Source organism: Pleurodeles waltl, chromosome 1_1 (assembly GCF_031143425.1).
Source record: "Pleurodeles waltl isolate 20211129_DDA chromosome 1_1, aPleWal1.hap1.20221129, whole genome shotgun sequence".
Classification (NCBI taxonomy): Eukaryota; Metazoa; Chordata; class Amphibia; order Caudata; family Salamandridae; genus Pleurodeles; species Pleurodeles waltl.
In genome coordinates, this window is record NC_090436.1 from 289,072,163 (window position 1) to 289,095,527 (window position 23,365).

Sequence of the window (23,365 nt, forward strand, 5' to 3'; positions counted from 1 at the left end):
CATATCCTTAAATATGTCATAACTTTTCATGATAACCAGATCAGGCATATAGCCAGGATCCTGATCAGTGTTAGGATATCCTGGCTCTTCAGCTGTATAGTTCCAAATTCAGGCATTCTGGTATATCCTGAAGTCTCCTGCTCCTTGGAGTCCAGTCTCCCGCCCTGGCTTTTTCTGCCAGGCACCATCCATTTAGGCTCCTTCATGTGTTGGCAGCAGCATGGCTACTGGAAGGAATCACCCTTACCTCTGTCAGACCAAGAATATGAAGACCTGGGCTTCTTGACCTCTTGGCAGCCAGAGGTTTCTCACTAGGCATCCTGCTCCTGACACATTTTAACTAATTCTTAAATGATCCTTTCATTATACTTTTATCACCTATGTATAATAAGCACAGAATCTCATTTTAAAACATCTCTGCCAATATCGCAAACTGGTCTTCAAAATCATTTGCAATGTATCATTAATAACATGTAAAATGTGCATATCCATCATATCCATTCAGGCCTTTTGGAATTAAAGTTCCAACACATTAAGCCATTGTGTCTCTCAGGTGGTATCTATCTCCTCTGTTCATTTTTAAAAAGTGTTTCAATATTCATAGTTTAATTTGTACTGTTGTATTTTTGTATTCCACAAAATATATTGCTATTGGTGATTTTTTATCATTGTGTATGTGTAATGAATGCTCATTCGAATGTTGTTTTGTCTTTCACAATGTTTGCTATTATAAAGTAAACGACAAGGGTGCTTAATGTTATGAATGACAAAGGTGGTAACACAAGTGTAGAATCCTCTTAGTTTAGTCCTCTTCCAGTGCACTGATGCATCACAACATCCCCCTTGGTTAAACTGTTGTCATTAATATATGCGAAGCACAGACATGTTGCACACTTTTGTGAGTTTAATGTTTCCCGAGTTGTAGGACTTTAATTTCTTCTGCTCATATGACATCACTCTTCATGTTTCTTTAGCTTTCCTTATTTATCATCTCACAATGGTCTACAACCACATTATTTCATACAAAACTTTTGAAAATTCTGCAGTGAACATCAGTTTATTCTTCAGTCCTCCTCCGTACGCCCGTCCTGTACTTCTGACTCATCCTTTTTTTTGTTTCCTGTAACAAGTCGTATGGGTAAACTCTTTCACTGAACATAAACAATATACTTTTTTGTTCTTCTGCAAATATTTTTAGATCTAAGAGGATATTTTTCAGTCTCACTAGACGGCTGTAGACAACACTATTTAGTTGGTACTGCAAGTGAAAGCTCTTGTAGTGCAAGTATCCTTAACCGTCAGTTTGGCATGTTTTGTTCATAAGTGTATACGTTACTTGACCACCAGCACATGTAAGAGCTGATTGTGGTTCTCCAATATTGAGTTTAAATTTCATTCTGTCATTTAAAGGTCAATGAATTTAAAACCTGATATAGGTATTTCAGTGTTGATCACATTTGATTCAAAGTAATTTATCAATGCATGTGCATATATTAGGGCTGCATGCAATCTTGGTGCAGTACCAGTAGTTCGGCCATAATATTCACCATCAGTTCTGAAATAGTTATTACACAGACTGACCATCAATTGAATTACAAACCATTTCTTTGCTCCTATATCTTCAGTGTTCAATCAGAGCCACTCAATGTACCCCGATCCTTCTTCATGTGCAATACATGTGTGCAAATTCACTACATCCTTTGTGAATAATATTTTTTTCATCATTTATTTCAGTCTGGTTCACATGGTACAAAAAGACTCTTTTATCCACTAAGTATGTTGTCCAATTTTCAACCAAAGAATTAAGAATGAAATCTATCTATATTTATAGAAGTTGTAAACATGAATTTAGTACGCCCTGCTATAAGTCTTCGTGGTAGATTTAATGTGATTTTTATATTTTTATATTACTGGTGTATTGTTCAAAGGGTAATTCTTGTTATTCCTGACAGTTTAACCTTTTCTTCAGCTTGATTTAGAAGGTTCTCTATTAGTTTCATAAGTTCTTGAGTTGGTTCAGTATCATCTTATAACTGGCTCATGTTTATTTATAGTAATATTCTTTGTTTTGACTACAAGGGTTTCCTGTTACATATGCATCTTTGTTGTACTTAAAGGGAAAGCAGATGGGTTAAATATATGCTCTGTTTTCTATATCACTGCTCTGTACGGGCGATGATGTGTGAATGGAATTGTAAGTGTGGAATGTTGGCTGTGTAAGTCAGTTGGGGTTTGGAGTATGAGTAGAGAAGTCCTTGCTCTTGGTGGGGTATCCCTTCTGGCCTACATACATCATATATATTTCTTCCCCATGGAGCTTACGTGGAAATAATGCAAACAAGAAGTATCTAATATGAACTGGTGTGATCTGACCTGTGACTCTTTAAGATACCACTTTATAAAACTTCCACCCATGTCAGCAACCTTGATCTTGATTTCTTGCTATGCAGCTAATTTTCATACCACAGTTAGTTTTTAGTCATAGTTAAGAAGGAAACATTCAGTTTTTGTTCATTTTACATACTCCTTTAGCAATGAGCATACATCATTTACACTACTCAGCAGAAGTAACACTTACTTTCTCTTATGAAAGACCACATTACTCAACTTTTACTTACGGCCTCAATCTTGGACAGTTAGAAAATTATTAAAACATACTGCAGAACAAAAGTATGCACTTTTTTAAATAATTCTTGTTTTCTTGTCTTTGAAACAGTGCCAAATAGCAAATATCGAACATATCACAACCCGTCTTTCAAGAATCTAATAGGCTTGTTTAATAGGTTAGCAGATTGGTTGCTGAGTGTGTATGCATGCAGTGAGGGTAAGAGGTGGATTGCTATTTTGGGTAGGCAAAGCAAGCAGGCTTAATTTACAGAGATATGTCAAGTATATATTCACTACCAAAACACCAAAAAACAAAAATAACACATTGAATTAGAGAAATCTAGGATATTTTAATGAACATATGACACCCAAAAATTACACCAAAACTATAACAATCCAACAAGTGGAGCTGGGGATAAGGACGTTTAAGTAAAAATAGCAGCAAAAAGCACTAAGCAAAAATTATAGTCTACACAAGTTGTAGACTGGGATGTGCATGCAATTTGACTAAAGTTGTGTGAGGGTCAGATACCCATGGAGTTTGTCACAGTCAAAGATTTTACCTTCTGACTGAGAGCCTGATTTAGATCTCAGTAGAGGGTTACTCCATCACAACAGCCGCCCACCAAACTCCTCCTGCAGTCAGGTTGCCGCCAGTGCGGCCGGCTTTCCGCAGGCCCCATTAGGAGTTCCCCGCTGGCTCAGCAGGTGGAAATGGTGTTTCTGCCTGCTGGCCCAGTGGGGAACAGCTCACAACACTGACGTCGGTTTATAATTGAGCTGGCGACAATGTTGCGGTGGGTGCATAGGGTGCAACAGCACCCGTCACGCTTAAGCGTGACAGGGCTGTCCATGGGCCCCCTGCACTGCCCATGCCTAGTGCATGGGTCCCCATGAAGCCCCCTGCACCCTGTTTTCACCAGCTTTTACATTGTTGTGCAACTGCCATGTAAAAGGTGGTGGAGAGGGGGGTCGTAATCCCCAGGACGGCACTGCATGCAGTGCTGTCTAGGTGGATTAGAGCCACCAGCACTGCCAGTCCCACTAAGTCGTGGGAAACTGGTGGTGCTGGCGGCCTGACCATTGCCCATCTGCCACAGTCATAATGAGGCGGCCTGACCGCCGACAAAGTGATAGGATCACTGCTTTGTTTCTGTCAGACCGCCACAGAAGCCAGGGTCATAATTAGGGCCATAATAACTAAACAACCACAAAGCAATAAACTAACCCTGAACCCATAACCCCAACTACTCAACCATTACAAATTAATTTAAAATTAGTCTTACCTGATGTGGAGAGCAGGACCAGGGAACAACAATCTCACAGAAGCTCAAACAGCCCAAAATAAGGTACATAGAATAAAAAATAGTGGTATAAAAATGGCCTCTACATAAACATAAAAAAGATTAACACACTATGGAAAATAATAAAATAGTGTTTATATTTGATTTTGTGTGAAGTTAAAAAAAGTTTAAAAAATGTACAAAAGTAGTGTTAACATTTACAAAAACATACAAAATGAAAAATGTAAAAATATATTAAAAAGTATTCCAAAGTAAAGTGATAAATTTACATAATTTATTAAACACAAAATAAAACATTTGTAAAAATATATTTTCTTTTTATAAAAATATTGAAGGAAATATTATAAATATTGTACACATGAAAACTGAATACGTTAAAATAATCCTGAAACATGAAAAATATGAACTTGTCATAAAAATGTTAAACACTGTAAAAATGTTTGTTTTTAACAATGACTATATGTTAAAAACATACAAAAAAATTATGTTGTATTTAAAGAAAGTGCTTATACTGTAAAAATAAAACTTATGTTACCAAACCAATGTTTTATGATTTTAAATAAGATCCATTAACACATGTATTATCCCCACTCCAAACTAAACCACATTGGTGGAATTTCTGGATGTTCATAGGGTTAGTGTTAGTATCCCAACCAATGTAAGCCACATTTGGTAAAGAATTGAAGTTTTAGTGGAGCAACTTTACTATTCCACTCCAGTCTAACCCATACTAGGGAAAGCACTGTATTTTAAAGGACAGAGATTAACTATTTCCACTCTAGTCTAAACCACACTGTGGAAAGTTTTAGACTTTGAGGGTGGGGGTAGATTTGACAGTTCCCACTCCAATCTAAGCCACATTGGAGAAAGCATTGGGTTTTCAGGGGTGTAGATTTCTCACTCCAATCTAAACCACATTGGGGAAAGTGTTGGACTTTGAGCAGAGTAGATTTACTGTTCCCACTCCAATCTAATCCACACTGGGGAAAACATTGGATTTTCAGGACTGTGGATATAATATTTCCACTCCAATCTAGTTCACACCAGGGAAAATGTTTGCCTTTGAGGGAGATTGATTAACTATTCCCACTCCAATCTAAGCCATATTAGGAAGCACTGGACTTTCAGAGATGTAGATTTACTATTCTAACTCAAATTTAAACTACAATGGGGAAAGTGTTGGAGTTTGAAGAGGGCACATTTACTATTACCACTGTAATCTAGACCACATTGGGGAATGTGTCTAACTTTAACTGGTGTAGATTTAATATTCCAACTCCAATCCAAACCACATTGGAGAAAGCATTGTGCTTTGAGAAGGTAGATTTAGTATTTCCACCCCAATCTGAAACATATTGGCGAAAGATTTGGACTTCAAGGGGGGCAGATGTACTATTCCCAATGCAATATAAGCCACATTGACGACACCATTGGACTTTCAGGAGAGAAGATGATTAACTAACCATAGTGACATCACTAAAGGAGTCCTACAGGATAGCTTTTTTTATTACTCAGTCTGACGTCCAGCACTATGTCATGTCATTTGAAGTATGTTTTCTATTAATTGATTCAATGTGGGCAACACAGAAAGAAAGCTGATGTTGGCCTGGATCTAAACAGGATGAGCAGAACATGAGTAAGGTAGACACATAGGGTATTCCACTTTGTTGATCGAGTACCTTGTCAGCCCAACTCATAAATCAGACCCTTTGACAGATGAGTCGGCCACTTCCCCATACTCTCTGCTACTTATGGTTTGGTGAAAATGTTACTTGTTCTTTCACCATTGTCCAACTTCCCACTACTTGATTCATTGTTTTTTTTAATCTTTTGTTAAAAAGAGGGCACAATGTTGTATTCTCATTAGAATATTTGTCTTGTGTCAGGTCATAACAGGATCGCTTTACTCCTATTTCAACTTAACAAAATAGAGAAGATGTAATTTTTGTTTTAAAGAATGTTTTTTGCATTTTCAAAGAACAACCAAACATAACAACATCCTGCAGTATACAGATCAGTGGGGACAAAGAAAGAAGCATTGCGTCCAAACACCATGCACAATCCTGAATACAAACATGGTAGAAGACATGAAGCCAGCCAAAATCATGAATCAGACACAACATCAGGTGGATTGGGCACATAATGAGTCAATTAGTATGAGCAAAGAGGGGCCAAATGTCCTTTGGTCTAGACGGAGGGGGCAAAAGTGAAGCATAGAGTTCACTCTTAGTATCACAATAAATAAGGTCATGTAGCCAGTCATTAGTCTTAGGTCTCCTGCTGATACCCCACAACACTGCAATGCGACATTCAACTAATAAAAGTGCCATTACTGCGAATCATCTGTGTTGCGGAGCAAGAGGCTTGACATACCCCAAAAGTGCCAGAATGGGGTCAGGGTCCACAGTGGGCTCCGACATGAAAGAAATGTAACTTGCCAATAAACCTGTATAATGGCACGGTTCCAGGTTAAGTGAGCAAAATCCGTATAGTCAGCTTTACATTTAGGGCATTTGTGTGCACATGAAGGATCAAATTTGTTTAGGCCTGGGGAGTGGTATATGCTTGGTGCAAAAACTTATAGTGCAAGAGTTTGTGTCAACTATTTATTGAAATCAAGTAGTTTGCAGGCAGCTGAATGTCCACACCTGGTAAGGGATGGGGGAGTTCAAATCCCGCTCCCAACCGCTCATCTGTAGTATGGCATGACAGCCGTATCTCAAGGCTGGTGTGATAAAGGCAAGAGACTAGCATAGTGCTGTCCTCTGCCGAAATAATCAAAGTAAGTGGTGAAGTCTGGTTTTAATTCTGGAGGCAACGTCTCCCATAAGGCACTGAGTAGGCAGAGATAGACAAAATGGCCCATCTTGGTGGTTGTTCTGTCAACATCGAAGACGGAACTAATGTTTCCTGCATCATTAGAAGCCATGGGTTATTATTAAGAGGGATATCTGGCGAGCAAAGGACATTAAACCCTAAGGGGCATAGTTACAAACCCGTAGCGCCCCCTTGTGGCACCATAGCGTCATTTGTTTTAACGCTAAGATGGCTTTAAGGAGGCCTTTTACCCCCGCCGAATTTAGAAAGTAGGGCAATGCAAGCATTGTGCCACTTTGTAAACTCTTGCTCCACATTATGCCTACACCAGGCACAATGTATGCAAGGGGGGCATTCCCCCGCTAGGAGGCCCAAAAAAATGATGCAGTGAAATTTACAAAATTTCACTGCACCATTTTTCCCATAATTTTTAACACCTGCTGAAAGTGACGCTTTGTGGGAGGGCAGTGCAAACAACAGAACTTCAGATAGGCTGGGAATAGAGAATCAATGGATTTAGCAGCATACCAAGTCACACATGTGTCCTATCTGCAGGTGTATTCAGTCTTTGCGGAGGGATGCCTGGCTGCCAAGATGATGTCATATACTTCATGAGGCAGATCGAAGACTTTCAGCTGTTGCAGTTCAATCTCCATACATGCATGTGGGGAGTACGCAGGTTTAGGTGTAGAACCCTGCCTTGTTGCTGCAAAATGAAATCCCCTCAACGTGGCACCCAAATCGAGGGATCTATGCTCTGGCTCAGGAGTACAGGATGCTGTACTCTCCATTCACAATCTGAAGTCACTAAAATGATTTGAGCATGGTGTTTCCTGACCTTCTTGAAAAACATTTGGCAGTAATGGTATCACCGGGCGGGCATACAGGACTCCTGAGTTCTGCTCAAGATGATGGCGAGGGCGTGAGTTATAGTTACCTTAAGGCACAAGTTATAGTGTCTTGAGACAAGTATAACTATAACTTCTGAATTTCAATAGTTTTGTATGTTTAAAATCTGAACATAACTATAAATCCCTGTAACCTATGGGTTTTTACAGTGACATTTTATGTTTTTTAATGGTATTTCCTACCTATAATGTCTCTGTAACCTTTGATTTTTTCAGCAAATTTCTAGGGTGTTTTTTTAATTTAAAGAAGTATTGAATTACCAAATGTTAATCCAACTGCTGTGTGTGTCTTGTGTGGTGGGGAGTAAGCAGCAGGGCCTGGCCTGTGGCCAGGCCCTGTGGCTAAAACCCTGTATGCAGCCAACCCCATGCTGCGCAAGGCTGCCCTGCAGCCAATGCCACACCTTCATCCCCTGGGGCTTGCGACATTGTTTCGGGGAGGGGGTACATGGACCCCCTTCTCTGCCAATTACTGCCCAGGGACCACATCCTCCAGGTCTCAGCTAATTAGTGAAGGGGGGCACATGGCCACCCTCACTGGCCGATTTCAGCCCCAGGGACCCCATCCCCCAGGGCCTGGCCATTAATGGGTGGGTGCCCTGGAGCCCATCCTGGGCACCCACTGCATTATTGTTGCAGGCTGTGTGGCCCCCTGCAGTCCCAGCCAGCTCACCATCTCCAGAGGGAGTTGGTTTTACTCATACCCATAGGGAGCAACTAAAAATGTTGCTCCCTGTGGGTAAAAGTAATATTTTCATCTGTTTCCCTGCCTGCTTTAGTGTGGGAGATGAAAAGCCTCCTCCTAGCAGGCATAGTGTTTGCTCTGGCTTAGCGGGAACTTTGGAATTGCTCTTATCAAGCAAGAGCAAACACAGGTTTCCCTGCTCGCACCAGTCTAGGCAGAGAAACTACCATGTCCCAGGGGTGTGCACCCTGGCACATAGCTTGAGCAAGCCCTGGGGGATGGGGGTCGCTGGGGCCATTAATGACTCCAGAAGGAGGACCATGTGGCCCTTCTTACATTTGTCTGTACAACTGGGCCCCGTGTGTTGGGGTCCTTAGGACCAAATACAACAGGGGGGGGAGGGGGCCATGCGACCCCCCTTCCCCTTTTTTTTCATGACCCGGCCTGGGCCGTGGCAGTTCCTGGGCCCGAAATCAGCCCAGAGAGGGGGCTGTGTGTCCCTTCCTCTTCATTTTCACAGGCCTCCCTCAGGTGAGGTAGCAATCCCCAGGGCTGAAATCAGCCCAGAACAGGGTGCCACGTGGGCCCTCCCACTATGAATTAAGGCTGGGCCCCAAGAGATGGAGTCCCCGGCACTGAAATAGGGCTGAGGAGGGGGTTTGCAGATCCCCTCCCATTCTAAATGTAGGCTGTGCCCCAGGAGCAGCCGTCCCAGAGACCAAACTCAGCCCAGGGAGGAGAGCCATGTGCACCCCCCCTCCCCCAAAAGCATTTTAGAAATTCCCCCTGGGATCTGGTCCACCTGAGGGGCCAAATAAAGCCAGCATGCTTAACTGGGATGGCTTTTTAAAACCATTTTCCTGTGGATCCTCTGCAGATGTACGGGAAAATTAAGAAAAAATGTTTTGGCTCCTGGTAGAATGTTTTTGGGACCCACCACCAGGCCTAGGGGTCAGGGTATTTCTACCCTACCCCCTTATTTTTTTATTGTCATTTTTCTTTGGGCCTTGGGCGAGCCTGAATTCTAAGATGGCTGCCACTACATCCTGGTTGATTGGTGTCGGCCAACCAGATCTCATGTTAAAATCTGTCAGATTTGAGGACCCTCCACATCTCTAGATATGAATGATCTTTTTTCTTTAATAATGCCAAAACTACTGAACAGACTTACACCAAGTTACAAAAAGCATTATTTCTGGAGCAAAATTTATCTTTCAGCTAAATTTGGTGTAATTCCATCCAGCACTTCGAACTGTAGTTGTGTCAGCAAAGCAGATCTCATGTTAAAATCTGTCAGATTTGAGCACCTTCCACGTCTCTAGATATACATAAATCTTTTTTCTTAATTCCTTCCAGCAGTTCGGACTGTAGTTGTGTCTAAAATCCCTATGGGAGATTCCATGGGGAAAATGCACTTTGGGACCAACCCATTGTTCTCTGCCCCCGCTTGATGAATCATTCGAAGACATTCAAGACAGCAGATAAGGTAAGTGGTAAACTAGTTTTGAAAATTTTGTGGAGAATGGAATTAGCAAAACTAAAAACTATTTTCCTTATAAAAAGTAGGTCCTAACTAGAACTACCTACTAGCAACCACCAGTATATAGAGATATATTGTTAGAAATGGGGTCTTTGGTTGGCAGCCAGGTTACCCCCTGTCTAAGCAAGGATCCTCACTCTAGTCAGGGCAAAGGAGAAAAACACCTGGTCAACCTTCCCTCTTGGTAGCTTGGTACGAGTAGGAAGGCTATCCCAGAAGCAATGTGTGAAGTATTATACACACAGTTATCCAGTGAAAACACTACAAAATGGACAGCACACTCGTTTAGAAAAATTGGCAATATTTATCTAAATCAAACAAGACCAAAACAACAAACATCCAACATATACAAGTCAAGATAGGAATTTTCAAAACAATAAGAGTCTTACTACATAGAAAACAATGCAAATGTTAATTTTACATAAAGTACAGGCGAGCGTGTATCAGAAAAGTCAGTGATGGGTCGATTCCTTACTCTCAAGTGAAGCCGTGCATTGTTTTGTTTTCTGGTCAGGTTGGCGATGCATCGTTTTTCTCCCTTGCAAAAGAGCGATGCGTCGATATCCGGACCGGGCACCTCAGATCTACGCAAGTTCACAATGACTTTGACGCCCAGCGACGATGCTTGAGAAATCCAGTTGCACGGTGTTGGAAACCTGTGCTGCGTGGGGTTTGCGTTGATACCAGCATCTGCAAGCAGGTGTTGCATCGTTTCTCAAGCCACAATGCATCTATCTCCCAGCCACAATGCAGGTGAATCATCGATTTCAGCCATAAAGAGGGTGCCATGTCGTTTATCATCTGCGTTGCAGATGGTACATTGAAAATGTCCCCACACAGCGTTCTGTGCGTGGATTTCAGTTCTTGTTCTGGCAACTTCACCTTTCAAGGGCCCAGGGACAAGATAGGGCACCTCTTGACAGGGCAGGAGTCTCAGCAGAGAGTCGAGGTGCTGACAGAGGAAGACTTTGATGGCCCTGAGACTTCAAAACAGAAGGCAAGCTCAGTTCAAGCCCTTGGGGATTCTTCTCAAGTGGAAATGCACAACAAAGTCCAGTCTTTGTCCCCTTTCACAGGCAGAAGCAGCAACTGCAGGATAGCCCAACAAAGCACAGACAGGGGCAACACTTCTCCTCGTCTCTTCTCCTTGCAAGAGGCTGCTCTTGGTTCCAGGAGGGATCTAGCATCTAGGGTTTTGGGTCCAATACTTATACCCCTTTCCGCCTTTAAAGTAGGCAGGCTCTGTTGTTTACGGGATCCTGTCTTGCCCAGGCCAGGCCCCAGACACACACCAGGGGGTTGGAGACTGCAAAGTGTGTGGGCAGGCACAGCCTATTCAGGTGTAAGTGACCACTCCTACCTCCACTCTAGCTCAGATGGCTCCTCAGGATATGCAGGCTACACCCCAGCTTCTTTTGTGGCACTGTCTAGATGAGAATCACAAACAGCCCAACAGTCAGCCTGACCCAGACAGGGAATCCATTTTCAAACAGCACTTAACGATATTGAAATGCAGCCCCCATGTTACCTATGAGCGAGATAACTCTTGCAACAGTGAAAAACTGTTAGGACATGTAAAAGACATCAGTACATATCCCACCTTTAACATACACTGCACCCTACCCATGGGGCTACGCAAGGCCTACCTTAGGGGTGCCTTACATGTATAAAAAAAAGGAAGGTTTAGGCCTGGCAAGTGGGTACACTTGCCAGTTGAATTGGCAGTTTTAAAATTGCACACACAGACACTGCAGTGGCAGGTCTGAGCCATGTGTACAGGGCTACTAATGTGGGTGGCACAACCAGTACTGCAGGCCCACTAGTAGCATTTGATTTATAGGCCCTGGGCACCTCTAGTGTACTTTACTAGGGACTTACTAGTAAATCAAATATGCCAATCATGAAAACACCAATTACACATATATTTACACAGGAGAACTTGTACTTTAGCACTAGTCAGCAGTGGTAAAGTGGCCAGAGTACCACAAACAGCAAAAACAGAGTCCAGCACACAGTCAAAACATGGGAAGCAGAGGCAGATACGACAGGGGAGAAAATGCCAAGGATGCCAGGTCTGTATATATATTCACTGAAAAAAAACAAAGGTTATAGGGACGTTATAGTTACGTTCTGAATGTATTTGTACAAAACGTAAAAAATTCAGCAGTTATAGTTACCTGAGCTAACTATAACTTGCACTCCTGTAATTCACTGCTTATGACTTCACATATTACATTACTCATGAGAAAGTCAGTAACATCACTGATGACATCTCAAATGACATCACTGATGACATCATCCAGTGAGTGTAAGTGCTTATATCAATGGGTGAGTGGGTGTGTGATTGAGGTGACTATAACTGCTGAATTTGTTAGGTTTTGTACAAGTAAATTCTGAATGTAACTATAACGACACTGTAACCTTTGTTTTTTTCAGCAAATTTCGAAGGTTTTTCTTAATTTAATTTCCTAACTATAACATCCCTGTAACCTTTACTTTTTCCAGTGAATTTCTAAGGTTGTTTTTACAAGTATTTTCCAATTCTAACCTTGTTTTTTTCAGTAAATTGTATTTCCTAACTATAACATCCCTGTAACCTTTGTTTTATTCAGTGAATTTCGAAGGTTTTTTTACACGTGTTTCTCGACTATAATGTCCCTCTAATCTTTGTTTTTTCCAGTAAATTTATGTAGGTTTTTTTTAAATTCTGTTTCCTTACTGTAACGTCCCTGTAACAATCGAGTTTTTCAGTGAATTTCTATTTTTTTTTACAAAGGTAATTCCTAACTATAACTTCCCTGTAACTTTTGATTTATGTTTCTAAATGTATTTGCTGTGGTCATAAAAAATATGGTGACTGCTTTTGTATTTATTTTTTGGAAATTATATGATCATCATGTACTGATCTAACATTATGTTTTCTGTATCATTTGTTTGTTTAAAAACAATAAGCAAGTTAAAGATATTGCAAACAGTATGTGAAGAGCAATAAAGTTTATTTTTAGTAAATTTTATAATGTGATAGAGATTTATTGTATAGCGAAGTAAGTTTTCATTTGTGAAAAAATGAGGATCCTCAGATTTTCCATGGACCTGCAACCTGCTGTGTGAATGAACTCTATGTTTTTTTCTTCAAGCATATGTTACTTTGGATTCTGTTAGAAATTAGGTCTTTGGTTGGCAGTCAGGTTACTCCCTGTCCAAGCAAGGGCCCTCACCCTAGTCAGGGTAAGTCACACACAATCCAAAATATCCTGTGCCCATCCTCTGGTAGCTTGGCACTGAGCAGTCAGGCTTAACTTACAAAGCAATGTATAAAGTGGTTGTGCAATAAATCATGCAATAACACAGTAGAACATCACAAACATACACCACACAGTGTTTAGAAAAATATATAACAGTTATCTGATAAGAAGCAGGTCAAAACAATCAAGATGCAATGAGTATATGTTGAAATAGCACTGTAAAAATGGTATAAAGTGTCTTTAGTCCTTTAAAAAGCAACAAGTGTCTCTTGCAAGCACAAAGTACCTGGTTTGCGTATAGATTCTCTGCAAGGGACCACAGAGGAGGAGGTGTGTGTAAAACCAGGAGGTGTGTGTCGATTTTTCCAGCACGTAGCCTGGGATCCTCTATGGGTTGCGGGGTTTTTTGACCCCTGGGGGCGATGCGTCAAAATCCTGGGTATGCAGGATGAGTCACTGAGGCTGCGTTGATCCGGTGGGCGAAGCGTGGAAATTTTTACCGCACAGCAGATGCATCGATTCCTCTCAGGAAGTCGGTCTACATCGTTCCGGCTCGTTGATCTAGTGGCCCGTGCATCAAATTTCCAATCGCAACGCTGGTGCTGCGTCGATCTTCTCCTTGCGAAGTCAGGCTGCATCATTCCGGTTTGGCATGCAGTGATTTTCTCACCGCGATGCAAGCTGTGCATTGTTTCTTACAGGCTGTGCATCGATTTCTGCGCACTAGGAGTTCCTTTTCTGAAATGAAGTCTTTTTGGTCCTGAGACTTCAGGGAACAGGAGGCAAGCTTTATCCAAACCCTGGGAGAACACTTCTCAGCACAGCCAGAGAGCAGAAAGGCAGCAGGGAAACAGCAGGGCAGCAGTCCGTTGCAGAAAAGCAGTCAGGTGAGTCCTTTGGGCAGCCAGGCAGTTCTTCTTGGCAGGTTGCCAGTTCTGGTTCAGGGTTTCTTCTCAGGTAAATGTCTGAGTTGGTAGGGTCAGAGACCCTGCTTAAATACCCAAATGTGCCTTTAAAGTGTGGGAGACTTCTAAGAGTGGCTTAGAAGTGCACAAGGTCCCCTTTCAGTTCCATCCTGTCTGCCAGGGACCCAGTAGGGGGTGTGGCAGACCTTTGTGTGAGGGCAGGCTACTGTCCTTTGAAATGTGCCAGGCCCTCCACCCTCCCAGCCCAGGAAGACCCATTCAATATGCAGATGTATACTGTGTGTAAGTGTGACTGAGCATCTTGTGTTTGGGGTTCTCTGAGTGAATGCACAAGGGAGCTGTCAACTAAACCTAGCCAGACGTGGATTGTAAGGCACAGAAGGATTTAAGCACAGAGAAATTCTCACTTTCTAAAAGTGTCATTTCTAAAATAGTAATATTAAATTCAACTTCACCAGTTAGCAGGATTTTGTTTTACCATTCTGGCCATCACAAATATGACCGTGTTACTCCTTTCACATAAGAATCCACCACTCAAAAGGTATATGAGGGTAGAACTAATGTTAGCCTATGAAAGGAGCAGGCCTCACAGCACAGTAAAACGAATTTAGGAGTTTTACATTACCAGGACATGTAAACTACACAGGAACATGTCCTGCCTTTTGTCTACAAAGCACCCTGCAATATGGGTTACCTAGGGCCTACAATAGGGGTTACTTATATGTAGAAAAAGGGGAGTTTTAGGTTTGGCAAGCACTTTTAAATGGCAAGTCGAATTGGCAGTGAAACTGCCCACACAGGCCTTGCAATGGCAAGCCTGAGACAAGGTTAAGGGGCTACTTAGGTGGGTGTCAAAATCAGTGCTGCAGGCCCACTAGTAGTATTTAATCTACAGGCCCTGGGCACATATAGTGCACTTAACAAGGGACTTAAAAGTAAATTAAATACGTCAATTGAGTATTAACCAATGTCACCAAGTTTTAAGGGAGAGAGCATTTGCATTTTAGCACTGGTTAGCAGTGGTGAAGTGCGCAGAGTCCTAAAACCAGCAAAAACGGTGTCCAAAAAGTGGAGGGAGACAGGCAAAAAGTTAGGGGTGACCACCCTAAGGCTGTCAGGTCTAACAGATTCGGATCAGCAGATTCACGGATTTATTTTGTAAATTTCTTTTTGCCTGTAATACTTTGTCAAATAAAATATAATATAACATTATGGGGGTCATTCCGACCCTGGCGGTCCAAGACCGCCAGGGCTGGGGCCCACGGAAGCACCGCCAACAGGCTGGCGGTGCTTCAATGCCCATTCTGACTGCGGCGTTAAAGCCGTGGTCAGAAAAAGGAATCCGGTGGTTTCCCGCCGGATTTCCCCTGCTTGGGCTGAATCTCCATGTCGGCGCTGCTTGAGATTCCGACCCCCTTCCCGCCATCCTGTTTCTGGCGGTTTTTACCGCCAGGAACAGGATGGCAGGAACGGGTGTCGTGGGGCCCCCTAACAGGGCCCCATAAAGATTTTCACTGTCTGCATTGCAGACAGTGAAAATCGCGATGGGTGCAACTGCACCCATCGCACCCCTGCAACTCCGCCGGCTCCATTCGGAGCCGGCTTCATTGTTGCAGGGCCTTTCCCGCTGGGCCGGCGGGCGCTGCTTTGGCGGGCGCCCGCCGGCCCAGCGGGAAAGCCAGAATGGCCTCCGCGGTCTTTTGACCGCGGAGCGGCCAAATGGCGGTTTCCGCTTGGCGGGCTGTGCCCGCCGCCCACCAATGTCAGAATGAGGGCCTATATCTATTCCACATCTCATAAAAGCTTCTACTATTTATTTAAATGAAATGAATGCGCTTCGAAAATACGACAAATCTGCAAATTTGTTGCAAAATCTGCAGAGTCAAAGAAGAAAAAAATCCTACCTTTCCATTGGTTCAAAAGAACCACACACAGCATTTCAAAGAAACCATATCCAAAAGTCATTTTGCTGTTATCTCTTGAAGAAGAAAGGGGCATTTTGGTGTTTGGGAGTTTAAATGGAAGAAAGAGAAGATCCTGGTAGGTCTGCAAGCATGGAGAAACAGGATGAAGATGTGCATGGAGGTCATAGAAAGGAAAGTGATGTGTGGAGATGGTTCACTATCCCCACATCTGAGACAAAAGCTTGTGCAAGATATGTGGAGTGCACTCTCTATGGAAAAAACTTTTTCAGAGGCACTGGGAAAAAGTACAGCTATGGTACTTCCACTATGTGGAAATATTTTAAAACTTACCACGACCTTGTACATCTACGTTACATCAGGGAGAGATCTACTGATCCTTCTGTACCAGGTCCATCCACTTTTTATAGAGCTCCAGCTGTGCAAAATATATCTATTCCACCAATGTGCAACAAGCTCAAGTAGATGGTCATCCATTGTGGCAAGAGCCAGGAACGTGTTGTTAAAAAGAATGCAGACATAATCAGCATGCTTGAAAAGATGAAGAGCCACCTCTGTTAATTTGTTTTACTTATTTTTAGTTAGTAAAACAAGTTTTTTGAGTATGCAGCAATTTTGCATATAGTATTATTGTCTGTAAAAGTTGTTTTTAAGCCATTTCCATAAATAAATACACTTCTAAAAAAGTCACAAAAGCTTTTCTTTGCTAAAACTTAAAAAAAGGTTATTTTATTTTAGAACCACCATTTATTACAAAGAGCTGTGTCCGTATTCTTATTTTTATACTTTATGGATGAGTGTGTACCTGGGTGTGTCAGTGAATGCATCAGTACGTCCCTAGGTCTGTCAGTGAATGCATCAGTGTCTCCCTAGGTCCATCAGTGTATGCATCAGTGTGTCCCTGGGTGTGTCAGCGTATACATCAGTATGTGCAAGGGTGGGTCACTGTATGCATCAGTGTGTGCCTGGATGTGTTAGTGTATGCATGAATGTGTGCCTTAGTGTCTCAGTGTATGTGTCAGTGTGTGCCTGGGTGTGGTAGTGTACGCATAATTATGTGATTAGGTGTTTCAGTGAATGGTGCTGTATATGCCTGGATGTGTGAGTGTTTGCATCAGTGTGTGTCTGGATCTCTCAGTGTATGCATTACTGTGTGCTTTGATTTGTCAGCATCTGCATGACTGTGTCCCTGGATGTGTCAGTGTCTTCATCAGAGTGTGTCTGGATATGGTCATGTACGCATTATTGTGTCCATTAATGAGTTGGTGTATGCATCATTGTGTGCATGGCTGTGTCCATGTATGCATCAGTATATTCCTGGGTGTGTCTGTGTATGCATCCGTGTGTGTTTGGGTGTGGTATTGTATCCATCAGTGTGTCACTGGGTGCCACTGAATAGAGCAGTGTATGCCTGGCTATGTCAATGTATGTATTAATGTGTGCCTGGATCTGTACGTCTATTTATCAGTGTGTGCTTAAATCTGCCAGCATTTGCAGTAGTGTGTCCCTGGATATGTGGGTGTATCCACCAGTGTGTCTCTAGATGTAGTAGTGTATGGCTAACTTTGTCCATAAATGGGCTATTGTATACATCAATGTGTATGGCTATATCAGTGTATGCATGAATATGTTTGTGGGTGGGTCAGGGTGTAAATCAGACTGGATCTGTGACTGTATTCATCAGTGTGTTGTTGCATATGTTAATCTGTGCAGCAGTGTATGCACAAATGGGGTTCTGTAAGCATTTGTGTGGTTGAATGTCAGTGTATGCCTCTGTGTTTTACCATATGCATAGTGTGTGAATGGGTATAGTAGTGTATGCATCAGTGTGTGCTTGGATGTGTTATTGCACGCAAAACTGTGTGATATATAATTAGTTACTTACATTAGCACAGTGAATAGCTCGTATACTCTGTATAAAAAGAGAAAACATAAAAGTTAAAATTTCATATTGATAACTTATGTATTAAAGATTGGCAACCTGTACTACAGATGGTATCATGAATTGCAAGAAGGAAGAATTATATATTTCTGTATAAAAATTACAAACTTTACTTAAACATCGCACAATCCCTTCTCCACTGTTCAGAAATTCTATACTTTTGCATTATATATTAAGTGCATACATATACTCATCCTTGAATAGTGGGGCGAGCAGTCTCATTGACTTAAAAAAAAAAAAAAACTACACATTATGCTATTACAAAGTAACATTACTATGTATAATATACATACACTTATTATCCCTGCTTGTCAAAACAAAGTCTATGCCAGATATGTGGAGTGTACTCTGTGTTGAAAATACCTTTCTAGAGGCACATAGAAAAAGTATGTATCATGAGTAACTATGGGCCTCATTATGAGCATTGGCGGCTGAGACCGCCATGCTGGTGTTGGCGGTAATGACTGCCAACGGCATGGCGGTCTTAGCTGCCAAATAATGAAGGCTGTGGGGACCGCCACAGGCGGCCTGATGATGGCAGAAATCATTATTCCTGTTCCTCCAGCCTTTCCCTGGTGGGTTCCCCCGCCAGGGTAAGGCTGGCGGAAAGGGTGCTCCGGGCCCCCCGTGCTGTGCCCCGTCGTGCAGGATCTGCGTGACGGGTGCTGCTGCACCCGCCACACAGCGGCATTGATGGCGGCTCCATGTTTCGGCCCGCCAGCCCAGCAGAATGTTGTTTATTCAGCCGGCGGGGTCTCGAGGGGGCTGGCGGTCAGTGAAATGACTGCCAGCATGAACACGACAGTAAACACCGCTGTGTTCATAATGACCCCCTATATGTCTGTTACATGACAAAGAAAGTTGCTGATCCTTCTGTGCAAGGCCCATCGCTTTCTTTGGGTGCTCTAGCTCTGCAAAATATATTTATTGCAGCAGTTTGCAATGAGCTTAAGAAGATGGTGATCCATTGTAGCAAATGCCAACAACCTGTTCTAAAAAACCCCAGATATAATCAATATGTTTGAAAAAGTGAACAGCCACCACTGTTAATTAAGTTTACTTCAGTTACCAAAACACGTTTTTCGATATTAACATTACCCTCACTACAAATATTAACAAAATTCTACTTGGTCTATTTCTCAAAGTTTATAAAGTATGATGTACCTTTATAATAACATTAGTGTGAATGAATCATACTAGTACTAAAAAAGATACCCAAAGACATCGCCCTTAGGTAGGCAATATGATGTCATAAAGTACAGTAATCCATTCAACAGCAGAACAATATATCTCTTGTGTTCTTCTTTTAAGTATTTTGCTGCTGTTCTTAAATTCAGAAGTTTAGCAGCCTTCATTTGTATTTTTTGTAGATGTTTGTTCTAGATGAACGTTCCTAATCTCCATTTCTAGTTTACTATAAAAAGTGGATTTCCATCCAAGAGTAACAATAGTTGAGCTTTTGCAATTCTTTAGAAAGACATCACTCATTAGGCGGTATGATGTCTTATTTTGTCATATAAAAAGTGCCACACATATACTACTGCATTTCTCCAGTAGTAATTCTCCTTAGAACTTTGGTTGAAGAAACAGAAGGTAAGAATTTGGTTGTTTATTGGGTAATCTCCGACTAAAAGTAAGTTTAGCATCCTCGCACTCTGTCCATCCAGTTGTTTTTTTTTATATAGATGGTGCAACGTCCAGATGTAACACTTATACCTTCATGTAAAATAATGGCTTTACAGCAGTTTGTTTTACTAGAAATTGAAATGTATCCTGCTTTAAAATGTGTAGGATTTCCATCTTAGCTCCATCTGATTGCATCGTTGTAGCACTAAGATGATATACTTGCCAGTTCTTGTTGTCTTCAGAGCTGATAGCAGACCTGACTTGCATTTTCTGCAGGTATTATTTTGTGATGCATCTTTAAACAATTGTCAAAACTGACAGTTTTAATGGCTGGTAGAGTTAAGTAGATACATCGTTCTGAATCTATGCCTGTTTTTGAAGAAAAGGAACAATTTTCACAGTCATGCTGCCATGAGTAACTTAGTCCAAATAGGTCAACAATAGGTGCCATCTCTTCTTCTAAGATATTAAGTATGGCCATCAAGAAATCTTGTGCATCTTCTTGAGCTCTCTCTGTAAAATGTACAGATCTAGTGCACACATCAACAAGATCTCTAATATGAGATGCAGAATTTGTTTAACTTCTATCACTAGACAAGCGTTCTAACAATACAAACAGTACAGAGCATAATCTGTTATCCTTATTCTGTTTAGTTGCATCAACCACAGCAGGTAAAGAGAACAGTGCATTGAGAGTTACATTGGCATAGCAGTTAACTCTAGTTACATTTGATTACCACCTTTGTTACTTTTGTTTTTCTCCAATACTTCTTTGTTTGGTTATTGTTTCTTTTTCTCAGGAACATCAGTGTGATCCTTCTAATTCTTTCGTTTTGGTAATAATCTAGGTTTTTCATAGACTGCGTACTGTCCTAAGTGAGATGCATGCAGCTTTCTCAAATGGTCATACTCTTTCACACAACTTGAATCAACATTTACTTTACTGTCATCAAAGTCTATTAGATACAAACCGGACAACGTTCTAACCCGTGATAAAGCTATATATGACATCCCTTCGTTGAATATAATACTACCAATGTTAATAAATACAGATTCTACACTCAGGCCTCAAGACTTATGAATTGTTACAGCATATGCTAAAGAAATTGGAAACTGTTTTCTCTGAAGATACAGGTCTTTTACAAGTAAGAAACGTGCAACAGACCTTTTTATCTGTTTTACACCTTCCACATCATCAAATGTAATTGCTAAACATTGAACCTCATTTCTATTTGGATACAAAATAAAATCAGTTATTTTGCCCATGGCTCCATTAACTAGTCCTTCTTCAACATTTAAATTTTGATGCAAAATCACCCTGCAGTTCTTACAAACGCAAAGACACTTTTTTAATCCATCAGCTTTCTAAATACACTTTTCTGAAGAATCCAATTTAAACTGCAGTTTTGCAATCATATTGTTACTCCTTGATGTTACATTTTATCAACTGCAGGAAGATTTAGTATTTGTTCTTTCTCCAGCTGTAGTGGTTCTTCATTAAAAGAGATACATTCTTAAACAGTAGGCATTAGACACACAGTAGATCTTTCTTGATGAATAAATTCAAATATTAGCTGCAAATATTCTTTATTGGTCATCTTACCCAACAATGTTTACCTTCTTCTGACAGTATTCCTACTCTGATATCCTTCGAAATATTTCCATATCATATTGTATATCAGAGGCTTGAAGCTTATTTTTAATTAGTTTGTTGTATTGGAAATTCAACCAAATGTTTATATTTCCAATGCTCTAGTAATGCAAAGTAATTGCGGGTTTCTTCATGTACGAGTGTCTTAAATACAAGCTGTCCTTTCACAGGAGTAAGTTGTAATAAGTCACCAGTAACGTACAAGCTTGCTGAACTTAACCTATCACAGCACTAAAATTTGTTTGTCGCCCTATGTGAGAGCATTTTCAAACTGAATCTGTATAACTTCTTTGAAAAGGATTTTTGTGCAAAAATCTCCTGCCAGGTTTCCTTCATCTGATTTTGTGATGTATGAAGTGACATAGAAAGTAACAGCAATCAAATTATCTGCAAAAACTGTATGTCCATATTTGCATTCCTTAACTTTAGAGTAATTGGATTATAATCATTAATATATTTTGAAACCTCTGACCTTTTCAGATTTTATGTATTCTTTGGAGATTTTCTTGTCAGTGTATGCCTCAATGCAGATAAAAATCTATTCACTCTCCCCTTAGAAATGGTAGACCTTGGAAATCCAACATGAAATCTTGTATAAAACGTTCCTTTCAATCCAGATCTACTGCAGCAATACTTGCTACATCTTTGTGATTGAAAGCATAGAACTTCCAGTCATTTGGATTTCTTCTGGTTGTCATCTGGAATGTTGCATGAAATGTACTGTTCTATGAAAGACAGTTCAGAATCATCAGTATCAATTCAAATGTTTGGTGCATCCTTTATCCATAATAGCAAGTGAATATGCGGAGCACCTCTTGCCTGGTACTCTTTCCTCCAAAATAAATCTGTGACTTACCAAGAGGAGGATTTATTTTGTTGCATATAAAACCAAGCATTGCTTAAAACTTGTGATTGAAATAGCGACATACATTAGCAGAGTCCAAAGGGCAAAGTTCCCCTGCTGTCTTCAAATGGATATCTTTCACATTAAAGTTTGCAGCCTTCTACTCCTGTGGGAAATAGGTGTGGAAATCAACAAGCCTCTAAACTTTTTTCCCACACACTCATTGGAGCTCCTCTTGCTTGTTTCATTTGATCCCCAACAACCTCTTTGGAATGAAGTGGACGAATACTATAGTGTTCACATATTTCGTCTGACTTTTCCTTACTTACATTTTCAATGTATCCATTTGATTGAAGTAGTTCATCATCAATATAAGTCACATTTTCAATTATGTCAACATTCTTGTAAACAATATTTTATTTCATTTATAATGTGGCTTTTTTACTTTATTCACATCAACTAACTCTTGCCAGATGTTCCTACTTTTGATAGGAACTCCATTTACTAGAATAATCAGTGGGTCATCCACATCTTTTTCAACACCAACAGTCTCAACATTTAAAAAAAAATCTAATGGTAGATATACAATTCTTCCTTCAAGTCCTCTCTGAAGTTCTGTTGGTGGGAGCTTACTGTCTTTGGGTCCATTCAAATAATCATTTGAAATGGATGAACAGTTTGTGTTAGAATTGATTCATACACATTTAATTGCTCAAGTTTTTTCTGCAATTGGAGCCAATTATAATCTATTGTGAATTGCTCTAGCTGGCATTTTATTATCTTCTAATTTGCCATATCAATAGTTACATATCGTTTGCTTTGTGCCTAAATCAAAGTGTTCTTCTACAAATAGAAATGCACCAAATTCCTGCCACATATCATTATCTTCTTCAGTTTTAGAAAATACAACTACATTATGGGTCTGATTTTTATAGTGAGTGTGGTGACAACTAATACACCCATACTCTGGTTTCTGAGAACATAGAGCATTAAACTTGTGTATCTCTTTTCCAATTTTTTCAACACTAATCTCTGTGTCCAGTTCCTCTACACCTCCAATCACTAACTCCTCATTCTTCCTACTGTCTTATTCAGGGCCAAAGAAACGGAACTCAATGTCGTCGCAATCCTTTTCAATCTCTGCCACAGTACCATGCAAGAGAGCTCTAGTCAGATATCCCAAACAAACTAAAGTCTCTTTATTAAATTTCACATTTTTGATTGATGCACAGCTAACCTTCTAAAGTTATGAAAAGTGCTTCTACACACTTATTTTGAAAGATATGTCAATGAATGGCCTTGTAAGTTTGCGTATTTTCTGACTTTGCATGGATCTAATTCTTAAAGA